Here is a 15590-nt window from a genome sequence, read left to right on the forward strand (position 1 = left end):
GTGACTTATCAAAACTTCGTCACCATTACTGATGCTACCCACAAATATACATACATTTCCTTATTATCTCGAAAAGTGTATTTCATTTTGTTGATCAATGTGACCATACGCCCTTATTACCACCCATAAAAGTGACTAATGCGCTTACGAATGGCGCAGCAGAGGTCGCGAACTAGTCTAGATTTCTGCTATACATCCGGGTACTCACTGGGAAAAAACAATAACAAAGGCAACAATCATTCCCGGGGAATTGCTTTAGATCAGTGCCCCTTTAAGCACGAAACAGCCATTCCACCACACAGGCGCCAGTAAACTCAGCTCTGCATCTCAAATCTGTACCTGATGTACTTGTACATTTCAAGGCTGAAGATAACGTCTTCTATCAAGGAACAACTTTGGTGGCACGCGTGTACAACGCACAGGTCACACGTCCGGTGAAGTTAAGCACGTCGGTCGCGGAGAGTAGGTGGATGGGTGGCCGTGTTCGGCAGCCGGACTCCTGAGAGATTATTGGGCTTCGCCCCACACTGAAGCACATGTTTGTCCATAGGCAAGTGACTTTATTCGAAGAATGAAATGAAAATGTGACTGATAACTGACGCCTCACAGGCAACTTCGACTGAATACTCCCCAGGGAGCTGAGAATGAAACTCGCGTGACACTGATCTATTGCCCGGGGTAATAATCATGCATCTCTTGCGGGGTGAGGCTTTACTAAGCGGTGAAAATCTCATAAACGATTGTAAATAGTGAACTCCATATTCTGGTTTTATATTTGATGTCATATAATTGCTTTCGTATATGTTACTTACTATACTCTCCAAAAAATAAAAGTAGTAAATTCGTAAATGTCGGACAGTTATGCCGACATCTATACAAAATTAATACCAAATATGAACTGGTCATTTTTGCATGGATTAGGATTGATTTGTGGAAAAATTAGGTATTGCAGACCTTTGGTGAAAAGATGGAAATGTCGAAAAAATACAACCACGCAGCACAGATTCATACGAGACTTACGTGACCACCCCGGCCACCTCTACAACTACGGCAAATACCAGGATTGCGTAGGATGTCAGCTCAGACAGTGAGGAAACGTTTACGCGCTGAAGGTATTCGCACTCGATGACCAGTTCGAGGTGTCCTTTGACGAACCTGCATCGTGGGCTGCGACGTCAGTGGTGTCAAGGTCACAGAGTATGGCCACAACTGCGTTGGTTACAAGTTTATTCAGTGACGAGTCACGTTTTATGCGCCGCCTTGCGGATGGCAGACGCGCTTACATGCAACATGGGCAACGTTAAGCAGGGAACTGCATTCAGGAAGTGAACAGATTTGGTAGTGGTAGTGCGATGATGTGGGCGGAAATCTCCTACACTGGTCGAACAGGCTTGGTGCAAGCTCGGGGGAATTAAACGGCACAACCTTACACGAATAAAATTCTTCGGTGGTACGTCCTTCCCATTATGCAACTAGTGAACGGCATCACAAGGCAAGACTGACAAACAGGATTTTTCAGGAATCAGAACATCCATGTCCCGCCACTATCCCCTCAGGTCTTCAGATTTAAACCCAATCAACATTTATGGGATGCACTGGATCAACGACTGCGAGCACATCAGCAACGTTTACTACCACAGAACCCTCGACAGTTGGCACAAGCACTGCAGGCAGAGCGGGTGAACATTCCCCAGGCAACAATTCGGGATCTGATTGCTTCCAAGTTTTGGATTCTGATGGTGGCTATACAGGATATTGTGGACAGATAACCTTCACCTTGAAAGTCTACTGTTCCATATGAGCCATATGCACCTGAGTTAATGACAATGTGTGCCAATTTTGGACAATCGAGTACCATCTGTAGATTTATATGATATATAAGATATACATCTAAAATTACCTTTGTGGTATATTTACTATGTACTATATTGCAACAAAGCTGAACATATGTTTTATATCTAAAATCATATATATGATTTATAAAGGTTTTGGGGAATAGAAGACCATAGATGTGTAAATTCATAAAAACATATATGTTTTCAAGCAATGAGATAACTTCACTTCCGAACTTCCGCGTTGTAGGAATATCCTTATAGGCATCCCGGACGTTCAGAATGAACCGGTTGTTAATACAGTTACAGTTATACTTGCCTGTGGAAACAAAGGTTCAAGATTCTGTACCTTGCCTCTGCATATTTTACCAAGGTTGGAAAGAAGATGAGATTTGAATTTTCTGAGCCTGTTTAAGAGGCATTGTTCCTTGTCCCGTATACACAAAATGACACCATAAATCCATGAGTATTAATAACGAAGGAGGGTAAAACATATTCACCCTCCCAAAAACACATTACTGTTTATCATTTCCAATAACCATACACACAGTAATAGGCAAACAGTTGATACATTACACTGACGGACAAGAGAAACCAATTGTAACTTTCACTTTAGGTGATCTTAGATGTTGCTTCTCTGAGTTTAAGCTTCACACATTTAAAAACAACTTCGTTCTAATTGAGGTACCAGTCACTTGTAAAGTGGTGAACTTTCACAAAATGTTGACACACCCGTGTGCGAGTGTATTTTATATTATTTGTTTGATGTCCTATGGGTGGAATAGTGAGAAACATTTTCACAACAGACAAATCCCTGCACACCGTCCAGGGAGCTGATAATGAAAATCTTATCCCTTCACAACCTCCAGGGCACTGAAAATGCTAATCTTATCCCTACACAATCTCCAGGGCACTGAAAATGCAAATCTTATCCCTACACAATCTCCAGGGCACTGAAAATACAAATCTCATCCCAACACAATCTCCAGGGCACTGAGAATGCAAATGTTATTAATAATCTTCAGGGCACTGAGAATGCTAATCTTATCCCTACACAATCTCCAGGGCACTGAAAATACAAATCTCATCCCAACACAATCTCCAGGGCACTGAGAATGCTAATGTTATTAATAATCTCCAGGGCACTGAAAATGCAAATCTTATCCCAACACAATCTCCAGGGCACTGAAAATGCAAATCTTATCCCTTCACAATCTCCAGGGCACTGAGAATGCTAATGTTATCCCTACACAATCTCCAGGGCACTGAAAATACAAATCTCATCCCAACACAATCTCCAGGGCACTGAAAATGCAAATCTTATCCCTACACAATCTCCAGGGCACTGAAAATGCAAATCTTATCCCTTCACAATCTCCAGGGCACTGAATATGCAAATCTGATCCCTACACAATCTCCAGGGCACTGAAAATGCAAACGTTATCCTTACGTGATCTCCAGGGCACTGAGAATGCTAATGTTATCCCTACACAATCTCCAGGGCACTGAAAATACAAATCTCATCCCAACACAATCTCCAGGGCACTGAAAATGCAAATCTTATCCCTACACAATCTCCAGGGCACTGAAAATGCAAATCTTATCCCTTCACAATCTCCAGGGCACTGAATATGCAAATCTCATCCCAACACAAATCTCCAGGGCACTCAAAATGCAAATGTTATTAATAATCTCTAGGGCACTGAGAATGCAAATGTTATCCCTACACAATCTCCAGGGCACTGAAAATGCAAATCTTATCCCTAAACAATCGTCAGGGAGCTGAAAATACAAATCTGATCCCTACACAATCTCCAGGGCACTGAGAATGCTAATCTTATCCCTACACACTCTCCAGGGCACTGAAAATACAAATCTCATCCCAACACAATCTCCAGGGCACTGAGAATACTAATGTTATTAATAATCTCCAGGGCACTGAAAATGCAAATCTTATCCCTACACAATCTCCAGGGCACTGGCAATGCAAATCTTATCCCAACACAATCTCCAGGGCACTGAGAATGCTAATGTTATCCCTTCACAATCTCCAGGTCACTGAGAATGCAATCTTATACGACACACTCTCCAGGGCACCGAGGATGAAATCTAATCCCTACACAATCTCCAGGGCACGGAGCTGAGATATTGTCTCTACACCACCTCCAGGTTACTGAAAATGCAGATTATATCCTTACGCATGCTCCCGAGAGCTAAGAATGCAAGTCTTACCCTACACACTCTCCGGGTAGCTGAGAATGCGATTTGAATATTTACTGATCTCTTGTGCGGGTAATAAATAATTATATGGAACATTTAAAGACATTTATTATTTTCATAATTATAATTGTTATTAAAGACCATTTTTCGACTCCCATGATGCTTAATACGATGGCATCACCAACCTTCACGTCCTTTGTTAACTGGATGCAAATAACAGTCAGGTCTATTTTGAAAGGCAACACATTTATTACAATTATCAGGTTTGCAATTTTCCCATCGTCATAATATGTCCCTTAATTAACTAGCTAGTTCACAATGTTCATTATAACCTACTGATAGTAGTGAGAGTGTCATTAAAATTGTAACCAACATTTACTTATTGATATCAGCGACAACCATTCACATTATTTGAAACATTTCATTACCACACATTTAATAAACGATGCTTTGTTTGACTGTGATGACCGCATGTATCTGGCTACAGACAATATTGAAAGTGCTACATGCGCCTGGTTCACCATGACATATTCAAATGACAATAAGACGCCTATTGTTGAATAGAAGCGGACTGCGGTATCTCATAATGACTACGGTCAGTGAAAGCTGTCAGTGACAGCTCACGTGCTTCAAAAGTATCGTCCTTGCTTCAAAGGTAAGTTGTGTTGGGAGGCAATGTTTTGTTGTAGCGTGGGTCGAGGGTGTGTTCTCCGTCGTTGTGTGAGGCAGACTGTTGTAGCGTTATGTGTGTGTGTGTGTGTGTGCGCGCGCGTGCGTGTGCGTGTTTGTGTGCGTGCGTGTGCGCGTGTGCGCGTGTGCGTCTGTGTACCGTCCAAACCCGGATACGTGGACTATAGTTCCACTCTATCCTTTCAAATTCGAGCAAACATGTATGTGTTTACCATCATTGGCAATGGACATGTACTGTGATCGTTACCGTGCTGTTCAAAGATCTTCAAATGATGGTTAAGGTGAAATACATGCTGTGGCGTACCGATGTTCTTGTTTCCTTTGCCTGTTCTCCATGTATGCTTACTATTGTTTGACTTCTGTATATTAGCTGAAATGGTTTCTCAATAGTTGTAGAACACATTCATACAGTTTCTTTTAATCTACACCTGTTATCCTTTCTGTTGTCTCTGCAGTTAATTTCCGAAATTATTTAATGCGTTTAAAATACACCAGTATTTTAAAAAAAATATTATATACATTTATATAACATTTATTTTCTTTGTATTTTCAGGGATAACAATGGACATCACCTTGTTATGCTTACTCTTGGCAGTGCAGCTGTGCTCATTATCGATGTGGAACGGGGTCAAAGATCCTCTATCTCCCTTTCCCGTTATACAGCCATGTTAAGCTTGGGCAATGGTTGACTGACGATCTCCACAAATATGGCCATGAACTATGGACAGCCTACCCCAAATATCTCAAGTCACTTGGTGTACCCCAGGACAAAAAGTACAACCTAATTCAATTAGAAAAACTTGGTGATGAAGACGTTGGGGAGACACTACGTAAAGTAAATGAAAAAAGTCTTACTAACAAAACTATACTTGAGAAATTCTTGCACACTGTTGAGAGTATTATTCCACCGGTTCATGAACAGTTGCGAGAAATAAATTCCAAAATGATGAAGGATGACGAGTTCCTTCAGGTCTTGAAAAGGCAACATTTTGACCTAGTGCTGGTCGGGGGAACCATGAGAGGAATGGAACTGCATCTGATTCCATACCATCTTGGCATTCCTTTCTGTTTCCTCAGCACAGACATCGACCCTTGGAGATCCGGCCTCCCTGTCAACCCATCACATACACCAATAACTGGATCGGAATTCACAGACAGGATGGATTTCTTTCAGCGTGTGCAGAACACATTGATGTATATGAGTCTGATGTTCGACAAGGACCTTTTCTTTGGCGACGACAGAGACAACTTTAAAGGCCCCGACGGTCACGCCGTTACTCCGGGCAGCGTCATGAGTCAAGCAAAGCTATGGCTAATTCAACATGATGTTTTGTTGGACTATCCTCGACCTAGCATGCCAAATGTCAAGTACATAGGCGATCTCTCTCTACGAAAAGCACAACCTTTAGCAAGGCAGTTTAAACAGTTTTATAATAGATCAATTAATGGTGTTGTTGTTATTTCGTTTGGAAGCTTTGTGAATCTAGAGCAGCCGCTTGTTCAAAAGCTCTTTACCGGTCTTTTGAAAACTCCTTATTCATATGTGATACGATTAAACGTTACTTCACCTGACAAACATAAATTTTTAACATCCTCTTTAACATCCTGCGATATCACACATATATACTTTTCCGTATCCGACTTCAAACAGTGAGTTAGTGAGTTGATTCTATTTAACGCCACACTCAGCATTGTTATATATGCTGTATATATGCGATATATGTTTATAACGAACTACGGTTATAACGAACTAAAATTTGTGGTCCCTTTGAGTTCGTTATAACCGTAGTTTACCGTTCACGCACGCACGCACGCACGCACACACGCACACACACATACACACATACACACACATTTTAGAGTTAAAAGTGAGAAAACAGATGTAAGAGAAGATCATTCTACATTACGAAGCGCTCGTAATATATATGTACACCTGCCTGAAATCAGAATTGCGCCCTGAACATGCACAAGAGTAGTATACTACTCAAAAGACGTTAAGGATCACCCGATTCTTTCATATTGGTAATGTTAATCCTTAACTTCTTTTGAGTAGTATATATACCAATGGTTATGTGAGTGTTGTGAGTTGTAAGGAGGAAATCCCGAAGTATCGCCTGTTTCAGATGTTTACCACGTACAAGGTCCTGGTGCCCACAGAAAAAAGGGTAATAAATTTGAATTTCAAACCAGTGATCAGCGCATCCTGGTACAGGTAAGGGAAATAATAAAATACCCTGCACACAGACCACCTAAGACCACTGAATTAGCCATGGTGAACCAACTAGAAGCGGTCCTTTTTTTCAAACATGACTTTAAAAGGATATAAAAGATCCGAGATAAACATGTATTTTTCCCTTGTCCATGGTGTGGGATTACAGTTTCTGATGGTTACAGTTTCTGATGGCTACAGTTTCTGATGGTTACAGTTCCTTGTGTTCGTGATGGTTACAGTTCGTGATGGTTACAGTTCGTGCTGGTCACAGTTTCTGATGGTTACAGTTTCTGATGGTTACAGTTCCTTGTGTTCGTGATGGTTACAGTTCCTTGTGTTCGTGATGGTTACAGTTCGTGATGGTTACAGTTTCTGATGGTCACAGTTTCTGATGGTTACAGATTCTGATGGTCACAGTTCCCGATGTCACACAGTGGCGACCTCTGACCTCCTGTTAAGTAGCTGGGTTGGTTCCCGGACCCCCCCTGGACTCCTGTGGCGGTAAACGGCTTCTCCGTCATCCTAACCTGCTCCTCTTCGAGGTGAAACATAACATGTTCAATCCTATCCAAGGCCAACGTGGTATGAAGTTCAATACGAGTACTGGAATATTCTGTGTCTCAAACAGACATATAACAGTAATAGGTAACTCCACCTTAGTGTTTATCTCAAACCAACTTGTAATGTACCAATATTTTCACTTCACAATCCCTTCGCCCATGACGTCAGGAATATCTTATTCATGATCATTTCAACACTATATGCTCATAAGCCAACACATGGCAATCTATACCAACATAAACTCAATTACTTCTATCATCATCATATTCTATTTCTTACATACAAAATAGCATACACATAATACAACCTTCAATATACTCTAATACATCATATATAAACTAATTATGCACTGAAGATAAAGAGTATAACAGAGTTCTTTGAACTACATTTAAAAGTGATACACATAAGGAAGAGAATATATGGATGTCAACTTCTTTATTATGAGGAACATAACATTTCAAGTAAATGAATGCCATGATACAGAGAGCATATATATGTACATATAAGGACAACAAAATTAATACGATAACACACTAACCAAGGGTGGAAACTAACAAAGGGTGGAAACTAACACAAGGTGGAAACTAACTCAAGGTGGAAACTAACACAAGGTGGAAACTAACAAGGGAAGTAGAAGTAGAAATAAGTAGAAATTAAAATGACCAAATGCCAGCTACAACCATTATATTGAAGGACATTTTGAACCAGGTAATGTTTACCTATATGTCGCAACAACACAATTCTGGCATGTTTAGTAATTACAGATTAGCTGACATATGCTGTTGCTATGCTGTTGCTATAAGGGAGTAACCGTCAAACTGTAAGGGAGTAACCGTCAAACTGTAAGGGAGTAACCGTCAAACTGTAAGGGAGTAACCGTCAAACTGTAAGGGAGTAACTGTCAAACTATAAGGGAGTAACTGTCAAACTGTTAGGGAGTAACTGTAAGCTAATCTACATCTCCTAGTATCTGCATACGAAGCAATCAGTTTCTTTATGGGAACATTATAACACGTTATAAAAAGTTTCTTATTTCTGTACGTTACGCCGGTTCAAAAGGTTATGGAAGAAATGTTTGGTTATTTTGTAGTGGAATTCGACCATATTGTTACAGCCTTGCATTATTCCGAGATAAAAGAAATATATCAAAAGTATATTTTAATTTTTTTCGGTACAAATAAATAAAGCCTCCCGTTCAACGAATGTTAAACAATTACTGTAATTTCAGGTAAAAGTATCATGTGTCGAAGACGTTTACATTAATATATTTCTCAAAACGAAAATTTGAGTGTCGCCTTAAAAATACATATAGTCGACCCTTTACAATGGTATCCACACTGAATACTTTACCCGAAAAAGTAAAATGTATATATACATTTATGTAATCTGTCTGTCTGTCTGTCTGTCTGTCTGTCTGTAATCTAACTAAAGTAAACAAAAGTTGATATGCATGTATCTTTCTAGTCAAATAAACAATATATGAGTTATTTGTGTCTAAAATATATCTTATAGGCAACATTGGCAAATATTCTCATTGTAAATTATTTCAGTCTTGCATTGCACATTTTCGTCATACACCGATAATTCAATACAATAATCTATACAACTATACACGTATATACAAGTACAGTATTACACTGCCGTACGTACACATGAAAACAATGTAATGTAATCACCTGTCTGAACTTTTTTCGTTAATGATAGCCACACCTGTCATTATTCACGGAAATATCAATGTATTATTTGTTCAAACACAATATCTTAAATCTTCTTTAAGGAAAGATGTTAATTATAAAAAGTCTGATAGAAGCTCTTTGCTCATACATTCTTTAAAGTATAAACAGCGACGTATTACTATATCACTGCCTGTTGTATTGACAAAGGAACGCAAACCTATTATTTGTCTCAGCTAAAAAGGCATTGTTAATGAAGACTTCGGTAAAAAAACATATCATATTTGGTAAGCGATACGACACCACTCCCAATATTATTCACAGAAACTGTCTGAGACACACGGTTCTAATATAGAACCATCATCAATCATATTGGATAGAAATTCTCATCGCAGGCGCATGGTCAATACTTATGCCACTGCCTCATCATTAATTCAATTAGGTCGTCAAAGAACATCTTTGAACGATGAGAAAGCTCGAAGAAATAATCACGGTTACAATATATATATTATTTGTTATTGTACTGATCAGGTTACTAGAGTACTCCGTGGTCAATGACAGCATACATATGTTATTGTCCTGGGCCAACTTGCACAAAACGATCTTAGCGCTAAGACTATTGTAAGCCTATGTTAAAGTATGGGAGTTAATATCATCTTAGCACTAAGATCGCTTTGTGCACGTGGGCCCTGATCAGGTTACTAGAGAAGTCCATGGTCTATGACAGTTTACATGTGTTATTGTCCTGATCAGGTTACTAGAGTACTGCGTGGTCAATGACAGTAAACATGTGTTATTGTCCTGATCAGGTTACTAGAGTACTGCCTGGTCTATGACAGTAAACATGTGTTATTGTCCTGATCAGGTTACTAGAGTACTCCGTGGTCTATGACAGTAAACATGTGTTATTGTCCTGATCAGGTTACTACAGTACTGCGTGGTCAATGACAGTTTACATGTGTTATTGTCCTGATCAGGTTACTAGTGAGTGAGTGAGTAAATGTTGCTTTAAGCCGCATCAGCAATATTCCAGCTATTCGCGGCTAGAAGATCAGGTTACTAGAGTACTCCGTGGTCTATGACAGTTTACATGTGTTATTGTCCTGATCAGGTTACTAGAATACTCTGTGGTCTATGACAGTATACATATGTTATTGTCCTGGTCAGGTTACTAGAGTACTCCGTGGTCTATGACAGTTTACATGTGTTATTGTCCTGGTCAGGTTACTAGAGTACACTGTGGTCTATGACAGTATACATGTGTTATTGTCCTGATCAGGTTACTAGAGTACTCCGTGGTCTATGACAGTTTACATGTGTTATTGTCCTGATCAGGTTACTAGAGTACTCCGTGGTCTATGACAGTATACATGTGTTATTGTCCTGGTCAGGTTACTAGAGTACACTGTGGTCTATGACAGTATACATGTGTTATTGTCCTGATCAGGTTACTAGAGACTTGGTGGTCTATGACAGTTTACATGTGTTATTGTCCTGATCAGGTTACTAGAGTTCTCCGTGGTCTATGACAGTTTACATGTGTTATTGTCCTGATCAGGTTACTAGAGTACTCTGTGGTCTATGACAGTTTACATGTGTTATTGTCCTGATCAGGTTACTAGAGTACTCCGTGGTCTATGACAGTTTACATGTGTTATTGTCCTGATCAGGTTACTAGAGTACTATGTGGTCTATGACAGTATACATGTGTTATTGTCCTGATCAGTTACTAGAGTACTCCGTGGTCTATGACAGTATACATATGTTATTGTCCTGATCAGGTTACTAGAGTACTGCGTGGTCTATGACAGTATACATGTGTTATTGTCCTGATCAGGTTACTAGAGACTTTGTGGTCTATGACAGTTTACATGTGTTATTGTCCTGATCAGGTTACTAGAGTACTCTGTGGTCTATGACAGTTTACATGTGTTATTGTCCTGATCAGTTACTAGAGTACTGCGTGGTCTATGACAGTATACCTGTGTTATTGTCCTGATCAGGTTACTAGAGTACTGCGTGGTCTATGACAGTATACATGTGTTATTGTCCTGATCAGGTTACTAGAGACTTTGTGGTCTATGACAGTTTACATGTGTTATTGTCCTGATCAGGTTACTAGAGTACTCTGTGGTCTATGACAGTTTACATGTGTTATTGTCCTGATCAGGTTACTAGAGTACTATGTGGTCTATGACAGTATACATGTGTTATTGTCCTGATCAGTTACTAGAGTACTGCGTGGTCTATGACAGTATACATATGTTATTGTCCTGATCAGGTTACTAGAGTACTGCGTGGTCTATGACAGTATACATGTGTTATTGTCCTGATCAGGTTACTAGAGACTTTGTGGTCTATGACAGTTTACATGTGTTATTGTCCTGATCAGGTTACTAGAGTACTGCGTGGTCTATGACAGTATACATGTGTTATTGTCCTGATCAGGTTACTAGAGTACTCTGTGGTCTATGACAGTTTACATGTGTTATTGTCCTGATCAGGTTACTAGAGAAGTCCATGGTCTATGATAGTTTACATATGTTATTGTCCTGATCAGGTTACTAGAGTACTCCGTGGTCTATGACAGTTTACATGTGTTATTGTCCTGATCAGGTTATTAGAGTACTGCGTGGTCTATGACAGTATACATATGTTATTGTCCTGGTCAGGTTACTAGAGTACTCCGTGGTCTATGACAGTTTACATGTGTTATTGTCCTGATCAGGTTACTAGAGAAGTCCATGGTCTATGACAGTTTACATGTGTTATTGTCCTGATCAGGTTACTAGAGTACTCTGTGGTCTATGACAGTTTACATGTGTTATTGTCCTGATCAGGTTACTAGAGAAGTCCATGGTCTATGATAGTTTACATATGTTATTGTCCTGATCAGGTTACTAGAGTACTCCGTGGTCTATGACAGTTTACATGTGTTATTGTCCTGATCAGGTTATTAGAGTACTGCGTGGTCTATGACAGTATACATATGTTATTGTCCTGGTCAGGTTACTAGAGTACTACGTGGTCTATGACAGTTTACATGTGTTATTGTCCTGATCAGGTTACTAGAGAAGTCCATGGTCTATGACAGTTTACATGTGTTATTGTCCTGATCAGGTTACTAGAGTACTCCGTGGTCTATGACAGTATACATATGTTATCGTCCTGATCAGGTTACTAGAGTACTCCGTGGTCTATGACAGTTTACATGTGTTATTGTCCTGATCAGGTTACTAGAGTACTCTGTGGTCTATGACAGTATACATGTGTCATTGTCCTGATCAGGTTACTACAGTACTGCGTGGTCGTTGACAGTATTCCTGTGTTATTGTCCTGATCAGGTTTCTAGAGTACTCTGTGGTCTATGACAGTATACATGTGTTATTGTCCTGATCAGGTTACTAGAGAAGTCCATGGTCTATGACAGTATACATGTGTTATTGTCCTGATCAGTTACTAGAGTACTGCGTGGTCTATGACAGTATACATGTGTCATTGTCCTGATCAGGTTACTAGAGAACTCCGTGGTCTATGACAGTATACATGTGTTATTGTCCTGATCAGTTACTAGAGTACTGCGTGGTCTATGACAGTATACATGTGTTATTGTCCTGATCAGTTACTAGAGTACTGCGTGGTCTATGACAGTATACATGTGTCATTGTCCTGATCAGTTACTAGAGTACTGCGTGGTCTATGACAGTATACATGTGTTATTGTCCTGATCAGGTTACTAGAGTACTGCGTGGTCTATGACAGTATACCTGTGTTATTGTCCTGATCAGGTTACTAGAGTACTCTGTGGTCTATGACAGTTTACATGTGTTAATGTCCTGATCAGGTTACTAGAGTACTCTGTGGTCTATGACAGTTTACATGTGTTATTGTCCTGATCAGGTTACTAGAGTACACTGTGGTCTATGACAGTATACATGTGTTAATGTCCTGATCAGGTTACTAGAGTACTCTGTGGTCTATGACAGTTTACATGTGTTATTGTCCTGATCAGGTTACTAGAGTACACTGTGGTCTATGACAGTATACATGTGTTATTGTCCTGATCAGGTTACTAGAGTACTGCGTGGTCTATGACAGTATACATGTGTTATTGTCCTGATCAGGTTACTAGAGTACTCCGTGGTCTAGTGGAAGAGCGTCTGCCCGGAGAAAGGGAGGTCAATGTTTCGATCCCCTGTCTGTGCCATAACAATAGTGAGTGAGTGAGTGAGTGAGTTGGGTTTAACGCCGTTTTTAACAGTATTCCAGTTACATCACGGCGTGTCAGCTCAATGTGGCAGGAAAGCCCGAGGTGATGCAGGTCTCAGACGTTTACCACTTCGGTGAAACCCACGAGCACGGGCATTGTGCTGACAACCCTAGAAACATAATCAGAGCGAACCGGGGTTCGAACCCACAATCATAGGTTTCTGGCGTGCCCAAGGGACGCAACTCTGCACAGCGAATCGCGGCGCCTCAGACGACTGGGCCACCCGTGTCCCCGGTTGAAGATGAAACAAACAAGAAATGGTTATTCGATGGTGATCTATTTGATACCGGTGTCATTGTTGAGTTTTGGATCTTTGGGTTTACAGCGTTTCGGCGACTGTTTTCAGCCGAGTAACGTTTTGATAACGTTCGTATTGTTTTGGTCAAATCCAATTTTCAAGTGTATACTTTCTTTTGCGCGGCAGTGTAGTTACCATACAGGGAGACAATCAAAATTATAATTTATATAAATAATTCACGCTAATATCAATGCACGTAATATCAATGAAGTATCACATCCTACTGATCTGAACAGCGAAGTCTCGGAGATGAGGGAGGTGGGATTAGCGAGCACGGTGTCTAAGCTCATGGTGGGATGGTAGCCTGCTGAGACCCAGGTTGTAGATGTGTAGCCATACCAAGACACTTGACCAGCGGATCCTGCTCCACAAAGAGACATTATTCTGCACAGGAACTGCGCTACATTAAACTACTTGGCAATTGAGTAAGTTTTCCCAAACGCCGCTTCCAACAGTATTCCGCTTATATTACGCCTCGTCAGCTTAAAGTGGGATGATAGCCCGAGGTGATGCAGGTCTCAGATATTTGCCATTTAGTGAAACCAACAAGCACGGATATGGTGCTGACAAACCTAGAAACATCGTCGGGGCAAACCGGAATTCGAACCCACAATCGTAAGATCTTGCGTACCTAAGGGATGCAACTCTGCACAGTGAATTGCGGCACCTGAGGCGACTGGGTCACCCGTGCCTCATGTTCTAAAGGTATGGTTTGTGATATAAATGGTCAAATAGCAAAGAGAAGATTCACCGAATAACATCACCTGTAAAATATTACTACATAATACAAACGAGGTCTTCTTGATCGACAGCAAACGAGCCTTTTAATACGTTCATGCAGAAACTCGTCCTGTTACCCCTCTCGGCGGATGATTGGTTGTGTCGTTGTTTGTTTGTGTTTGTTTGTTTAACGCCGCACTCAGCTATAATCCAACGATATGACGGCGGTCTGCAAATAATCGATATAATTGGACAAGACAATCCAGTGATTGATACCATGAGTAGCGATCCACGCAATCGGGACACGATGACATGCATCATCCAAGTTTGCGAGCCTGGCCACCCGATCCCGTTAGTCGCCTCTTACGGCAAGCATGCTGAAGTTGTTGAAGATCTATTCTGTACCCGGACCTTCACGGGTCTTTAGTTTGTATTTAAGAAATATACGTTTCGTGGTCGTTGTTTATCGTACAATAAAACAGTGCAGGGAGAATAAACCATGAGGGTCGCAGCCCCGAGTGGTTTATTCTCCCTGCGTTATTTTATTGTACGATAAACAACGACCGCGAGTCGTTTATGTTTTAGATGAGATATAAACATTATTTACAGCCTTATGGTTGACGGAATCTGGGGCTACCAAAGAAGGGAAAGCGTAGAAAGTGCCCACCGCAAGTTTTGTAAATTGTTGTTACATATTGGATATAGATCATCTAATGCTGCTGTCTATGGCGAATGCCTATTTTGTAAGAACTACAAATATTGGTCAAGATTGCTTCATATGGACTTTAACAGCTATCCACATAATCGTTATGAACACACAATGCCATTTAGAAATTGGTCAAATGTAACAAATGTATATTTGTGATAACACTTTCTTTGTAAAGTACTGATGCTCGTACTTTCTAAATGGCATTGTGTGTTCATAGCTTTCGGCCATGGGAGCAGTACCAATTTACAATAATTATTGTCAGAGGGGTACACAAAGTACGTGATCTAGACTACAAGTTGTCGGAATTTAGTTTTTGTGGAAGCCTTGGTGGCTGAGTGGGTTAGGTCGCTAACTTTGTGTAATGGCGATTAGGTGCCTCACTCTGGCAGCGTGGGTTCAAATCCC

General features: G+C 40.5%; 1 pseudogene; it reads left to right on the forward strand.

Moving 5' to 3' along the window:
- The first annotated feature begins 5303 nt into the window (after window positions 1-5303).
- LOC139447387 (UDP-glucuronosyltransferase 2B4-like) lies at window positions 5304-6396 on the forward strand (annotated as a pseudogene).
- Window positions 6397-15590: the final 9194 nt, after the last annotated feature.

Source organism: Haliotis cracherodii, unplaced genomic scaffold (assembly GCF_022045235.1).
Source record: "Haliotis cracherodii isolate W230 unplaced genomic scaffold, xgHalCrac1.p SCAF_10, whole genome shotgun sequence".
Classification (NCBI taxonomy): Eukaryota; Metazoa; Mollusca; class Gastropoda; order Lepetellida; family Haliotidae; genus Haliotis; species Haliotis cracherodii.